The sequence below is a fragment of the Humulus lupulus genome, chromosome 5 (assembly GCF_963169125.1).
Source record: "Humulus lupulus chromosome 5, drHumLupu1.1, whole genome shotgun sequence".
Classification (NCBI taxonomy): domain Eukaryota; kingdom Viridiplantae; phylum Streptophyta; class Magnoliopsida; order Rosales; family Cannabaceae; genus Humulus; species Humulus lupulus.
Genome location: NC_084797.1, coordinates 234750215 through 234766968, shown reverse-complemented (window position 1 = coordinate 234766968; position 16754 = coordinate 234750215).

Here is a 16754-nt window from a genome sequence, read left to right as displayed (position 1 = left end):
TCCAAAAGGTTTGTTAGAGCTATTTTCAAACCTTGTTTTGAGAATATCTCTTAAGGTCTTATCCAAAGCTTCAAAGCACAACTTATTTTCCATAGGTGCTTCATCCTAGATGATCAAAGAAGTTTTCACAAGAAGTCCAACTAATAAGGTGCCTTGTCGAATTTCTCAAGTTGACTCTATTGTAACATCCAAGGGAATATGAAATCGGGAATGAGCTGTCCTATTTTTTATTGTGATCTGAGCTTTGCAGTAATTGTATTCCAACAAAATGTTTTACTCGGTATTTCCCTCTATGAATCACGAGATTCTGATTGTCACAATCACCCCCCTTAGGGGTCCGATGTCCCCGTCAACCACACTTCCGGTTGGGTCAAGGCTCTGATACCATTTGTAATGCCCCACTTCACTATGGCTGCTTCCTGGAATGACAATTGGCCCTACAAACCAACACGAGTCTTTCCAGCGTGCTTTGTCCTCACTCGCACGCTGGAAAGACTCGTGTTAGTTTGTAGGGTTAGTCGTCATTCCAGGAAGCAACCATAGTGACATGGGGCGTTACAGTTTTACCAGTACCACCATGTCCATTGATAAAAAATAAATTGCCTTGTTCATTCTCTACTGAATGTACTAATTCTTCATAAGCTGGTTTTTGGCAAGAATTTAGAGCAGCAAATGATTTCTCATGCAATATCTTTAATTGATCTCGTTCATAATCAAGCTCTTCATTGACCAATCTATTACCCGAGTCTCTTATCAAAGACGGATTAGGCAGGGGCATTCCATCTATATCTTTCAAACTTTTTCCCGTCTTCAGAATGATACTTTCAATCTCGAACAATGTGTATGCTTCAGCTTGTTGTTCAGTTAACTTAAGATCATTCATTCTGAATCTCATCCTTTGCAATGAAGTTATGTCTTCTCACAATGTAATATAATTAAATTTCCAAAGTTCTTATGCATCAGAAACCTGACAGTGAATGAGTATCGTGACAAAAAGATGTCTTAATTCCTTTCCAGTTGCCTGTATTGCAGCTTCAGTAAAGCAATCTATCCATTCTTTATCATCGTCTAATAATCCCAAAGCATAGCATGCGACTTTAAAAGTAGTATATGTCACCCCATTTACTGTTCTAATATTTTCATACAAAGTGCTTCCTTTGACAAAATTGAGCAACATTCGCATATAGAACCGTTCTTCAGTGGAAGGATGTGCAAAGTAAATTCTTCCAATTGCCAAGCCATTTTTTCTCCTAGTCCATGTTTTCTCCTTTGAACTCCAAACCTAACTTATATGGAAATTCAAATAAGTTAGCTCTCGTGCATCATCATAATTATTGTTTGCCTTCAACCATTCAACGAACTTTGTTTTTTCTATTCCAGGTATGCAAACCACATTGTCAACACATTTGTTTTCTTCGAAAATTATTATGTGTTCTCTAGGTAAATGGAATGGTAATCTTTTGATTGCTGGCTGTCTGTAATGTATGTCAAATTAGAATATTCTCCAACAAGCTTCAGTCGCCGAGATATATATGCAGTCCACATATGTTTTGATCTCATCTATTTCTTCAGCAGTGTCAATAGATTCCATTGTTGCAGTAGTTCTGTCAGACCCTTTATGAACATATTTGAAAAGGTATTTGACTGATCTAGAGTATTTGCAAACTTTGATATTAATATGTGCATCAAATTTGACAATCAAATTCTTGTGATAAGGGACTACATATCGATTATCTAAATGGACACCTTTCTTTTCGACATGAATACCTGTATTTCTCCTTTTGTAGACTAGAAAGCCATCTGTGTCGATGGTCGTTTGATCGTTGAATTTTTTTGGAAAATATTTTGTGCACCTGTCTTGCATCATACATGGAGAGTTTGAATTGAGTTTTCCACAAGGTCCATGAATCATAAATTTATTGACAGCATTATAACCATAAGGATCAACATTTAAGTATGGGATTTCCACACTTATTATATTATCAATATGGCCTACTGAATGATTTTTCAATGTCAAATGCAAGAAAAGTAGTATGTGTGCATGAGGCAGTCCTCTTTTTTGGAACTCAATTGTGTATATACATGCAACAACATGGAGAAAAACTTCAAATTTAGAAATTTTGGTGGGAATTGTGAAATCGTTGTTGCTAAAATCATTTTTCATAAACAATTGAGTTGAGTTTGTAGTGGATACAAATGTGATAAGAACTTAGATGCGATTATCTTTCCAAAGGTTGTTCTTTTTTCAGATCATGCATTAGTTGGAATAACTTTATCTCAAATACTCTGCATATGATACCGACCCGATTATTATCGTTTTTTGGCCTATTAAATGGATCATGTCATTTATTTCTAGCCACTTTGGGTTGCAAGTGAAACTAAGAAATAAATCAGGATATCCTACCCATTTACAAATTGCCATAACATCTTGATAATGTCCCCCAATGTGTGACGAAGGCAAAATAATTGATTTCCCCACTTTTAAGCAATCTAAATCACCACGATGAACATCGTTTATTAAACCAGAGAAAAAGTATGATCTGAGTTTTTCTTTTGGTTATTTCGTATCCAATGAAATATTTCTTCTTCAATTGTCATGTAAGAATAAACTATACATTGTTGCAGTAGTCTACCAGATCGAAGAAGAATATGACCATCATTTAAGAATAACATCACGTTCAAAGTTCGCTTCACTGAAATCACCAACTATTAAGCCTGCTACTTCAGATGTGTTTGAAACTTATACAAGATCTTTATTTATTTTCATGTAGATCTAATATTAAACAAATTAATATGAGATAACCTAGAGCATGCTTCTAAAATTGAATTCAAAGAGAAATAATGATAAGAATACTTACATTATACACAATGAAATGAAAGAGTCATTCCTTCAGTTTCTCTAACCCTTGTATCCTTTCTGTCGCAGAGTATTATCAAGAAACTGAACCGATCTTCAATTATCTTCACAGTCTTCCAAAGTATCCTTAGAATCACCTAGACTAGGGTGGGAAATTCTCAACACACGAGATAGATACAGAGAGAAGAAGAGAAAAGAACAATTAGACTTAGAAAATGACTTATGTTTAGAGAGAATCTAAAAACTATCAGAAAACCAATGTTTGTCATCTTATTTCAACTCTCACTTAACATTCATTTCATAGACTCAATTAGGTCATTTATTTAATTAAAAAATCAATAAAATAATAGCCAATTAACAACCCTAGGTCAAAATTATCATGGGCTTTAGGCATGTGAAATTTCCCATTTGATTATAAACCCATTGGACTTAAAATTAATGCATGTATTATTTTCTATTTATTTAATTAATCAAATAATTATTTAAATCCTTTATCAAATTAATTATTTATAATTTGAAACTTAATTTAAACTTATTTATTAATTTAGATACTAATTTATCTTAATTGATAAATCTGTTCTAATTTTTCTTTTATTCTCTATATTACATAACTCTGTGAAACTATCCAAAATTGACCTAGTCAACTTTTATAATTAAATCAATTAATTGAGACTATCTAGATGATTTTATCCAAGGTACAGTGGGGACCATGTGCCTATGAAATCAAGCTCCAATAAGTTATCATAAATCTAACAAATAAATTTACTAACTTATTAATTCTTCGTGACTCCACTGAAGACTTGGAATTGCACTCTTGAATTCATAGAACGCTCTATAACAAATATAGATACGCTATTAATTATCCATTGTTACAACCATAATTGTCACTCAATCCTCTATAGACGGTCTACAATGAGATGAGACTAAAATACCGTTTTACCCCTCATTGTATTTTATCCTTAAAATACTTAGTTCCTTGTAAATGATATTTCAGTAAACTAATTTAATTACTGAAATGAGATCTCTATCATTTAACACCTTGAACCAAACTAAAAGGAAACCATCGTTTCACTTCTTCATCAGAAGCTATAGATGTTCATATCTTAGATTAGCACTCCCACTCAATTATACTACTGAGTTCCCAAGATGTAAGTATGGGCTATTCCGTAGGGTAAGCTGATAACGAACAAGTCAAAGAACTCAAATAATACAATCAGTTAGAATACTAACCACTCAGAATTAAGATTGAGTTGACCTATGGTCAACTATACGATATGACTAGAATAAATAATAACAATATGTTTACTTATCATTTCAACTGTCAATATCGGTCATGTCCGATGTAACAAATACATCTTATCTTATTTACTTTGCTAATGTTCTGGAAATAACATAATACTACAATGTGTAAGTAGATCATATCGTAGATTGGCAAGTCAGTGTAAATCCTGTGCACTAACTAATCTTAGGACTAACTTATTTTGAACATATAATCATATTTATATTCCACTGTGATTATGTTACTATAAATATGATTATCTATATGCTCGGGATTTAATAGAAGTTTATATTAAACAAATAATCATGAAAATAAAACATGTGAGCAAAGTGATTGACCAAGTCAAAAAATGATTTATATTCTTTTATTGATAATAAATGAGATTACAAAGAAATTGAGTTTTAATTAGAGCATAAAACCCTAACATAGTGCTCTTCAGATTTAAGTTGACGAAAAACGGTGTCAGCAAAGTGTAACTTTTGAAAAACTTTGGTTATTATTGCCGCCAATATTCTTATATTAATATGAATTCAAATATTATAAAATATTATTATGACAAGACTAGATATTTAATACTTATATTAATATGAATTTAAATATTATAAAATATCATTATAATTATAATAATAATATATAATACATTTAAAAAATTATTATTTATGTTTTAAAATGTTATCATATTAAATATATATATATTTTAAAAATCATAAACAATGTTTTTGTTTAATTTTTCATTTAATAAATTTATGTCATTCTTTTATATATAATATTGTTTATTTATTTGAAATTTATATGATTCTATAAATAAAACTAAGCAAACGTGCATTGCACATTGCTTGTATCTAGTATATATAATAGGTGCAAGTTGTTATCCAAAAAATTAGCATTGGTGACGTGGCAAGTGATCCCTGGACACGTGGCTGACACCTGGAAACGTTCTGCTAGAGTATCGACCAGAAGACACATTAGAAGCAGTACGAACCTGTCTTACCTGCGACCAGTCTGGTCGATAGTTCCGCATACAAGGCAACATTAATGGGAAGATCTTTATGAATCCCGAATTTATCTCACACAATCTCCTGAGTATCCGATTATTCAGGAAAGAATATCTGTAACAATCTTTTGTAATCCCCCTTGAGCCTATAAATAGCAAGAGATAGCTCAAGGGAGGGGACTTTTGGCTTTTGAATCGTTCGAGATTATAGTAATTCTCCTAGTAATATTGTATTGTTCTTCAGAGAGTAGTGAAACTCATTGAATCCTAGTTGTTTGATCACTCTTCTGATTTTTATATCAATATCAGTCTAAGTGGACGTAGGTCATTACCAGATCCTGGGGCCGAACCACTATAAAATACTGTGTCTTATTTACTTTTGTCATTACGTTCTTTTCTATACGTTCATTCATATCAAGCATATTCTGACTCCGTGTCAGTTGGCCAAATCGTGGGTCAACACAAGTAATGTGCAATGCACATTTGCTTAGTTTTATTTAAAAAAATTATTAATTATTAAGTTTTTATGATTGCCATATAAATTTTAAATAAAAAATATTATTATATATAAAAAAATGACATAAACATATTAAAAGAAAATTAAACTAAAACATAATTTATGTTTTTTTTTTAAATATGATAATCTTTTAGATCACAAACTACCCTATTTGGTACAAAACATTCATAATATTATTCAAATCACACCTCAATGATTAAAGAAGAAACTTCTTTATTCTTGAAAGATAAATGTTATTCTAATTTCTTATTTAGTTACACAGTCATACTATTTGTACACAAACGACACTTATATATAATGTATTTATTATAACATGTGAATTTATATTAATATAATTATTAAATATTTAGTTTTGTATTAAATATCATTATAATTGTATTTTATAATATTTGAATTTATATCAATATAATTAATAAATATTTATTCTAGCAAAATTTTATAAAAATTAGGATTAAATATTATATGTGATATATTTTATAACGAACAAATAAAGGCTTCTGGACTGAGTCTTAGCCTTCGGGACCTCGAATTCTACTAAACCAGGTAGTAGAATCCTTCTCGAGCCCTTAGGTTTGAGTCCTCGCAACTCAAAACCTCATTTGGCCATTTTCCCCAATTAGAGCCGCAGCCCGCCCTTGAAGGGTCGCGGCATACCTCTAGGCAGAGAGCTATGAACCACAAAGGCACAGGACATGCGCCGCTGCTAGGGTTTTATGCCCTAATTAAAACTCAATTTCTTTATAATCTCATTCTATTATCAATAAAAGAATATAAATCAATTTTTGACTTGGTTAATCACTTTGCTCACATGTTTTATTTTCATGATTATTTGTTTAATGTAAACTTCTATTAAATCCCGAGCATATAGATAATCATATTTATAGTGACGTAATCACAGTGGAATATAAATATGATTATATGTTCAAAATAAGTTAGTCCTAAGATTAGTTAGTGCACATGATTTACACTGACTTGCCAATCTATGATATGATCTACTTACACATCGCAGTGTTATGTTCTTTCTAGAACATTAGCAAAGTAGATAAGATCAGATGTATATGTTACATCGGACTGGACCGATATTGACAGTAGACAAGATAAGTAAAAATATTGTTATTATCTATCTAGTCATATCATATAGTTAATCATAGGTCAATTCAATCTCAATTTTGAGTGGTTAGTATTCTAACTGATTGTATCATTTGAGTTCTTTGACTTGTTTGTTACCAGCTTACCCTACGGACTAGCCCATACTTACATCTTGGGAACTCGGTAGTATAATTGAGTGGGAGTGTTAATCATAGACATGAACATCTATAGCTTCTAATGAAGAAGTAAAATGATGGTTTCATTTTAGTTTGGTTCAAGGTGCTAAATGATAGAGATCTCATTTCAGTAATTAATATTATTTTACTGAAATATCATTTACAAAGAACTAAGCGTTTTAAGGATAAAATACAATGAAGGGTAAAACAATATTTTAGTCCTGTTGACGTGGTTCTTCGCCAACAGATAATTAAGAAAAGAAGAGAAATGGGTTAGTGCTAATGTTGAACCGAAACAGATATATGATCTTAGAAATGAAAGGGTGACTCAATACACGTTTTTTTAAGTGGTTCAAAGGTTAAAATCCTTCTACTCCACTAGTCAGTATTATTGCTATATACTGGATATTTGATTACAGGGTCTTTCTTACAAGAGAGAATCCAACCCTTATCAACTCCCAGGGTCTCCATATTTATAGGAGAAGGCACCTGGGAGTTGGTAAGAAGGTCATCCCGTGACCTTCTTACCTATCGTATCAACTCTGTGACATTCATGATTAATTCCTAAACCTGACACATGAGTGTGGTCAAATCAATAGGCAAGGAGATAATGGGCCGCACGGCCCAACCCAGTCGTGGGTGTCTGAATACGCACGTTCCTGCTGCGTGTCCGAGAAGTCAAGGGCATATCAGACCCGTGATGTCTGATATATGCACGTTTACTTTGCGTGTGTTGACTTTACAAAGGGTCATAGCCTCCAGATCCAGCTCGTACCACGAGCTGGATATTTAACTCGACCTTTGGCCTTCAGAGTCCGGACTCAATTCTTAGGCAGGCTTGGCGAACCCTTGGGTTACCTCGAGCTAAGGAGGTACGACCTTATGACTGCAGCTCCAGTTTTATGGATGCCCACGAGATAATCATGATTAGGCCGCAGCTCAGCTTTCTAATTAGCCCGTGGGAAAATCAGGGCGTACAAGTCCCTTCTCATTGTAGACAGTCTATAGAGGATTGAGTGACAATTATGGTTGTAATAATGGATAATTAATAACGTATCTATATTACTTATAGAGCGTTCTATGAATTCAAGAGTGCAATTCCGAGTCTTTAGTGGAGTCATGGAGAATTAATAAGTTAGTAAATTTATTTGTTAGATTTATGATAACTTATTGGAGCTTGATTTCATAGGCTCATGGTCCCTACTGTACCTTGGATAAAATCATCTAGATAGTCTCAATGAATTGATTTAATTATCAATTAGAATTATCAAATTTGATCAGGTCAATTTTGGATAGTTTCACAGAGTTATACAATATAGAGAAGAAAATAGATTTTATAACAGATTTATTAATAAGACAAATCAGTGTCTATATTAATAAATAAGTTTAAATCAAGGTTCAAATTATAAATAATTAATTTGATAAAGGATTCAAATAATTAATTAATTAATTAATCAATAGAAAATAATTGGCTATTATTTTATTGATTTTTTAATTAAAAAAATGACATAATTGAGTATATAAAAGGAATGCTAAGTGAGAGTTGAAATCATACTTGTTTTTTAGAAGATCTAGTCTTGATGCTCTAGGTTTTAGATTCTCTCTACAACATAAGTCTTTTTCTAAGCCTCAGTTTTTCTCATATGTTCTTCTTCTCTTTGTTTCTATCTCATGTGATGAGAATCACCCACTCTGGTCTAGGTGATTCTAAGGATACTTTGGAAGGCTGTGAAGAAAATTGAAGATCAGTTCAATTTCTTGGTGATACCATGCGACAGAAATGATATACGGGTTAGAGAAACTGAAAGAATGACTCAATCATTTTGCTGCACAATAATGTAAGTGTTCTTATCATTATCTATGTATGAATTCAATTTTAGAAACATGTTCTACTCATATTAATTTGTTTAATATAATTTACATGAAAATAAACAAGATCTTGTATAAATTCTACCGACAACTGGCCTTAGAGCCTTTGATAATCTTTATTTTCATGCATGAACATGGTAAAATTGAATTATTTGATGCGTTGAGTAATTGGATGGATTTCATGATTTCTATGATGCATATTGAATTTTATGTGATTATTAGCATTTTTGGGTTATTTTATTGTGTTTTCTTTGTCAATAATTTTTATATAAATGCTTTATTTGATGTAAAACATGGTAAAAATTATTTAGAAAATGCTTTTGGGTTGAAAAATTATACAAATTTTATTAAAAAAAAAATCGGGTTGTGGCCGCGCCCTAGGTAACAGCGGCTAGTGGCCGCAGCCACCATCAACCCCTGGCCGCGGCCAGCACGCGTATTTTTGCCCAGATAGTCCCGTGGCCGCGACCTGCGATAAATTTGTATTACAATTTGATTTTTGAATGTATTTTTTAATAGGTTAATACAAAAATATAAGATCTTTTCTATAATTTATAAATATCTTTTTTGAAATACGATATTTTTGTTGTTTGATCTTTTAAAAAATAGATATTTTCTACAAAAATTCAAATTCAAATTTAAAAATAGGTTAGCTTATTAATTTTAAATATTTAACATATTAAAATATTAGGATTAAATTATTAGATATTAAAGATATTTTTTTTAATACTTGATATTTTTTTTTTGAAATATGATATTTGAAGATATTAATATCTGATTATTTTATGGATTTTAATATTTAAATAATTTGAAATTTGAAAATTTGTTGACTAGATATTTTTATAGATATTTGAATTTGTTTAACTGTTTAAGATATTTTTTTAAAAACAAAAGATGATATAAAATATTTTTAATAAATTGGATTTAAATTAACACTAGTTAATTGTTAATAAATCCTATTTAAATTAAATTAATATTTTTCAAAATGACCTAAACTAAGTTGATTGTTGATAAATGAAATTTAAATTAACGTTTGCTAATTATTGATAAATTTCATTTAAATTGACTTATTTATTTTTGTAAAAATTTAATTAATTCAAATTTTGGATAAATTCTAGAAATTAATTGTGGTATTTTTGCAAATGAAATAAATTGTGCTATTTTTGCATAAATCCATAGACTTGCTCATATAGTAACATGATTAGACCCATCCAATTATAACATGTCTGTTTGCATTATATGTGGTATTTTTGCAATTGGGCTTAGATGCATATAGTGGCCCATATGTTTGCTTAATATATGAATTTTTTCTAAATAAAATATTCATAAAATGATAGGTTTTATTTGGGTCAATTAGAAAATGTAAAGTTTAAATTCCTCTATTGTGGGTGATTCTACTTGTGAAGGCTCATTTGCATTGCATGACTATAGTGTGTCTAATAAATTAATAACAATTAATAAAACAAATATTTGAATTCCTGTCTTTTTGACCTTGTGTGAAAGTTAGGGAGTCTTAATAGTGTGAATGACATACTGGACCAAACCTTCCTCCATGCAAACTCAATTGTTAAGGCCCATTTGCTGAAGTTGGACTTAATTGTATAGGTTCATTATATTAGTTAAACCTAAATATTAATTACCAACAAATTAATTCTAAATTAATTGAATTTGTTTCAATGTGGCACTTTAGAATTAATAGGAAATTATAGGACTTTCGTTTTAAAATTTGTAATCTTATAATTTTTTGGAGAACTATAGTCATTAATTTTTGAAAAATAATAATAAAATACTTAACTTAATAATATAATGAGCTTGTTTTAAGAATCGTATTCGATCTCCAGCGTTGGTTTAACAAGGTTGATAGCTTAATGGGGCCTCAAGATGCTTTGATTCACCCCCCTATGGAAGGTGTTCATTAGTTATTTTGACAAGGTTAGATTTCAAAAAATAGATAATTATAGGTCAAATTATACTAGACTCACCCCTACGATGACTACTAGGACTAAATCCATGATTATCGAACCCGTGGGTCTAGCTCATAAAATAAGAGATTTTGTTTTCTTATTTTGATTGAATAGTAGGTTGTTAATAATGATGTCCATTATTAAATGAGTTTACAACTCTATTTAACTAATGATATTTTTTTACTCTCGTCAACCGGGACAATGATATCATAGAATAGTTAAAAACCTAATGAAATAAAGATATGATTATTTTGATATTTTTTCCATATCTTACATATTTATGGTATATGTTGTGTTATTTCTTAAAATTAGAGTGAATAGAAGTTCTATTGAGCAAAAGTGTTTGATTTATATTTTATTGATAACCGGTAGTTTTAAGTAGGGCTGTGTCTGTGTCTACTCCCATCCTTTCTCAACTTTCGATGAATAAACTCACTGGAGAAAACTTCCTTAAGTGGAAGCAAAACATCAACATTGTGTTGATTGGTGACAACTCCAAGTTCGTCATGACTGAGGAATCCCCGGAAGTTCCAGCTGAAGGAGCTACCAAGTCTGTGAGGGATAATTATGAGCATTGGCAGGCGGCTAACAACAAGGTGCGGTACTACATGTTGACTAGTATGGTCGACACTCTCAAGACAAAGATGGAGAATGTCAAGATGGCCTACGAAATCATGGATCAGCTCCAAGACATGTTTGGTCCCAAGTCAGCGCATACTCGTTTTGAGGCCACCAAGAAATATGCCAATGCTCGAATGGCACCATCTCAACATGTTCGCGATCATCTAATCAAAATGACAAACTACTTTTTAGGAAGCTGAACTGCATGGAGCAATAATAGATGAGGAAACTTAAGTCGGCTTAATCATCAACAATCTCTCTCCAGCTTTCCTGCCATTCACCACCAACTATGTATTGAATAAACTCAACTATGGTCTAATGCAGCTCATGAACGAGCTTCAGAATTTTGATTTTATCATGGGTGGACCAAATAAGGGAGGAGAAAAGAAGACAACAACTACTACTGCTGCTGATCCAACTAAGGTTGAAGCTAACCAAGCTTCGTCTTCAAAAGCTGGAAACAAGAGGAAAGATGGACAAAAGAGCAACCCTAAGCCTTCAAAGGCTGCAAAGACGAGTGCACAACCAAATGCACAGACACCTAAGGGGAAGAACAAGAAAAACAAGAAAGGTAAAGGTAAGTGTTTTCACTGCAAAGAGAAAGAACATTGGAAACAAGATTGCCCCAAGTTTTTAACAGCGAAAAACAAATGTAATGATTATAGTTCATTTATCTTAGAAACATGCGTTTTAGATAATGATAAATCTGTTTGGATTATTGATTCTGGATCTACTAACCATCTTTGTAACTCTTTACAGCTTGTTGAATAGTGGGAGGAAGTGGACTAAGGCGACTTAAAGCTTAGAGTTGGGAATTGAGCATTCGTTGCGCGTCCAATCTAGAGGAAAAGCTCGCCTAAAGTTCGGAAATAAATTTTTAATTTTGAATGATGTATTTTTTATTCCGGATTTTAGTAGAAATTTAATTTCAGTTTCCATGTTGCAATTAGAACAATTTGTTATGACTTTCACAAGTTCTAATATATCTATTTCTTTCAATGGATCACTGTAGAGTCCAAGAACTTTACTTAGCTAGTTAGATAGTAGTATTATAGTATTAATAGTATTATCTTTATGACTGTGGATTTTTGGTTCAGACCGGGATTTATTTGGACACTCATAGTAGTACTTGTAGATTTTCTAAGTTTAACCTATAGTTTAAGAATATTGATGTTAACCTAAGGTTTGATTAATATGGCTGATATTGAGGATAATATTTATTATACTATAAGGTTTAGATAAGAACCAATAGGATTTTAAGCACATGTTATGTATGGGTGATTAAGGATTAAGTATTTAGAGGATTAAATTTAGTAATGGTAAAATTTGAATGCTCTAAGGTCAGTCAGCAGCTTTGAATACGTTTGAGGGCTTAGTCAAGGCTGTTTACTCAATTCAAATTAAGCTAAAAATGTGTAATTTCGTGTTTAAATAATCAGCGTATGCCGATATATCGCAGCTATAGGGGGCGATATATCGCAGCACGTAGATACAGAAAACACGAAACGATGCACGTTTGCCTCGGGCATAATGGTCCAGGCGATATATCGCCTATAGGGGGTGATATATCGCCTCCTTCAGCATATTTTGAATGTTTTTGAAATCATTTTCCATTCAACCCTTCAACCTCTTGATAAGTCCAGCATCTTTTTGAACGAGTCTTCAGCCTCTGCTGAACGACAATTCAAATTATTTTCACTTAAAAAGCCATTATTTTTATTCAAGATAAATTAAGATCCTTTCATTCCTAAACTCTATAAATAGGACCTAGTACCCAGCCATTATTCATCTTTTGCTCTAAGTTCAGAGGCTGCAAGTTGCTAGGTGAGTGTGAGAGTGTAAACACTTGGGTGGGGAAATCATAAGCTTATCAAACACTTTGGGAAGTAAGGTTTCATAATATTTCGGTTCGAGGTTTAGATTGGTCTACAAGTCTTCAAGGTATTTCTACACCTTAGTTCATTGGTATTATTTTATTTTAAGTTCTCATAGTCTTCTACTCAGCCTCTAACCTTAATCTTTATTTTGGTTAGGAAATCTAAGTTCTTGAGCAAAAATGTTTTGGTAAGTATTTTCTCAATGGTTTAGTCCTTCCATTCCTTTCATTTCTCTTCTTCTCTATACTCACTCTTTTTCAAATGGTTCTTAGGAGTGTTCCAAAGTCCCACCGCTGTCCTCTTATCCCGGTATTTTGGTAAGGAAAATAGGATAGAAATCCATATGTTATATGTTTTATATGTTATCTTATGCTTCTTATGTTATGATAAGTGTTATGATATGTATGTTTGTAGGCTTGGGCATATGACCCATATGACTAACAAGACCCCAAATAGATTATGGGCATATGACCTGCTTAGCTAGTAGGACCCCACTAATCTCATGGGCATAAGACTTGTTTAGTCTATGGGACCCCAAGTAATAATGGCCATTATAGTATGTGTATGATTTAAGTGTTATGTTATGTTTTTATGTTTCTTATGAAATTTATGTATATGAACTATGTGGTAGATTTTCCTTGCTGGGCATTAGGCTCATTCCTTTTTGTTTATATGTGCAGGAAAGTAGCTATAGTGGCGGGTAAGATTCGTGGATGCTTGGGGAATGTGTATCGGTGATGAATGGATTCAAGGAGTCGAGAGTTCGATTTCGAGGATGTAGTCTTTTATTTATGGTTTATGTGTATTTTTCCGCACCTATTTATGTAATCTCTTTTCATTTCAATTAAGATATGTTTTCTTTTTAAAACAATGGGATCCCATATCCTGCTTTGAGTTATGTAAGTTTAAACATTGGTTTTTACAAGTTTTTAATAAAGTATGATCTTTTTCACTTGTAAGTTCTATTAAAGATTAGGGTCTATGTATAGTTTTCGTTAATGGTCCAAAGTCTAGAGTAGTTGGATCATTACAATCACAATTGTGTATTGCATGTTTGGAAAATGGGCTTTATATTCTGTGACCTAACGAACATTTCGCTCTTAACAATGATTTATTCAAAGTATCTAAACCTAGGACCAATAAACGTCAAAATACCGATAACAATAATATGACGTATTTATGGCATTTGAGACTAATTCACATTGGCTATGATAGAATTCAAAGACTTAAAAAGAATGGGCCTTTGAGGGAACTCACCTTAGGTGAATTACCTGTCTATGAATCTTGCCTAGAAGGCAAGTTGACCAAACGCCCATTCTCTACAAAGGGTGATAGGGCCAAGGAACCACTTGGACTTGTTCATTCAGATGTTTGTGGACCTTTGAATGTACAACCCATGGGTGGTTTTGAGTATTTCGTCACTTTCATTGACGATTACTCTAGATACTCATGTCTTTACCTAATGCATAGGAAATCAGAAACATTTTCAAAAGTTTCAGGAATTCTTAGCTATGGCTCATAACCAATTAGGTAAAACGTTAAAGATCTTGCGATCTGATAGGGGTGGAGAATATTTGGATATGCAGTTCCAAGATCATTTAACTGAACTTGGGATTTTATCACAACTTACTGCCCCAGGTACTTTGCAACAAAATAGTTTAGCGGAACGCCGGAACATAACTTTATTGGAAATGGTTAGATGCATACTTAGTTACTCAACTCTACCAACTTCGTTCTAGAGACATGCAATTGAAACCATGAACGACATTCTCAATGTCGTGCCGTCCAAATCAATCCCAAAAACACCTTTAGAACGTTGGAATGGTCGTGAGAGGGAAAGAGAGTAACGAGAGAGAAGAGAGTAACTACAAGAAAAAATGCTTTTAATAAGACCAAAAATGCGTTATCAAAACATATTATAACACTTTTTGACGTGTTAATACCGACTATGTTATCGTAGGTCAGGGTACTTTACATAACACTTTATCATTGTTATACAGATATGTTATTATACTGTCAACGATAACACACTTTCTGTGTCATTTTAATAAATAGATAAGTGTTTAATTATATTATTTATAGTCGATTATATAACACATTTCAATACTTATAAATTTGTGTTATACTACACTTTAGTATAACACATTTTTTGTGTTATATAATGAAGTTTGCATAACAAAATTCTTTACTTATAAAAAGTGTTATTGTAATAGATATTATAACACATTTTTCGTATTATTTTAATATTTAGATAAATTTAAATTCCCATTATATATTCATTTATATAACACTAATTTATTCTATTATATTTTTATTTTTTATTTATATAATTAAAATTAGCTTTCTAATATATACTAGCATCATCAAATATCAAATGAACTTGATTTTCAAATAACAAAAAGTAAAAACATTCAACATTCAACATTCAACATTCAACATTGTATTAACAATCCACAAATTAGTTTAAAACATTCAACATTGTCATCAACAACAAAATGTTCTTTAAGTATTCAAGTAGTCTTAAATATTCAACATATTGAAAAGTTACTACTTTCAGCACAAAATATTCTACAACTGCCTAACACAAAGCCTTCAAAATTAAGTATCCTTTTCTATTTCGCTTGTCACATCTGCAAAATAAACAAATAAATATTTTATTGTTATTATCTAGCATCACAAATTAATTCAAGAAAAATGCTATGGAAATTATTTCCAAGAGAGGACACCACATACAAAATAATGAATTCACAACTACACCAAAGCAAACAAAGAAACCAAACACTAAATTATAAGACATTGGTTCTTTTTTTAGTATGAAAATGTACCACTTGGAATATGGTGCCAATCATCATGTAAGTCATATTGTGGCTACAATAGAATATAGAATAATATATTATATGTTTAAGTGTAGAGCTGAATATATAAAAAAAATACAGTCATAAAACTTGTAATTCTACCTGAATAGATGCCCAAAGAACATTAGACTTGTCAAAGACTAGCTTATAAACAATCAATCAATTACAAAATGTCAGAAATAGAAGTCATGCTTACAAGTATAATGTCTAAATTGGCCACTAAAAGAGGCAAAGACGTTCCACAAAACGATTTATTAGGGAAAGTAGACCAAGAAAAAGCAAGAGCAGCCTCATACTTAGACGAAAGCATCTAAGTAAACATTCAATACCACACAATGACTTGAAAAGAGAACACTGATTAATTCCACATTAAATTAATGATCGTTTACGAATTTAACTTCTCATGAAACAGAGTAGTAATAACAAGAAAGAAAATTAAAACTTATAAGATGTAAAACAAACCATTCTTACCTAGACCAAAGATCAAAAGTAAAAAACTTCCACTTCTGCCACACTCTATGTTAAAATAAAATTCGAGAACTAGCACTATTTCATTCAACTTGAAAATAATAAATAATTACAACAAAGCATTAACTCAATAGCATAAAATAGTGCAAAAAAGAAAAACAGAAAATAGACAAGTAAATAATACCCTT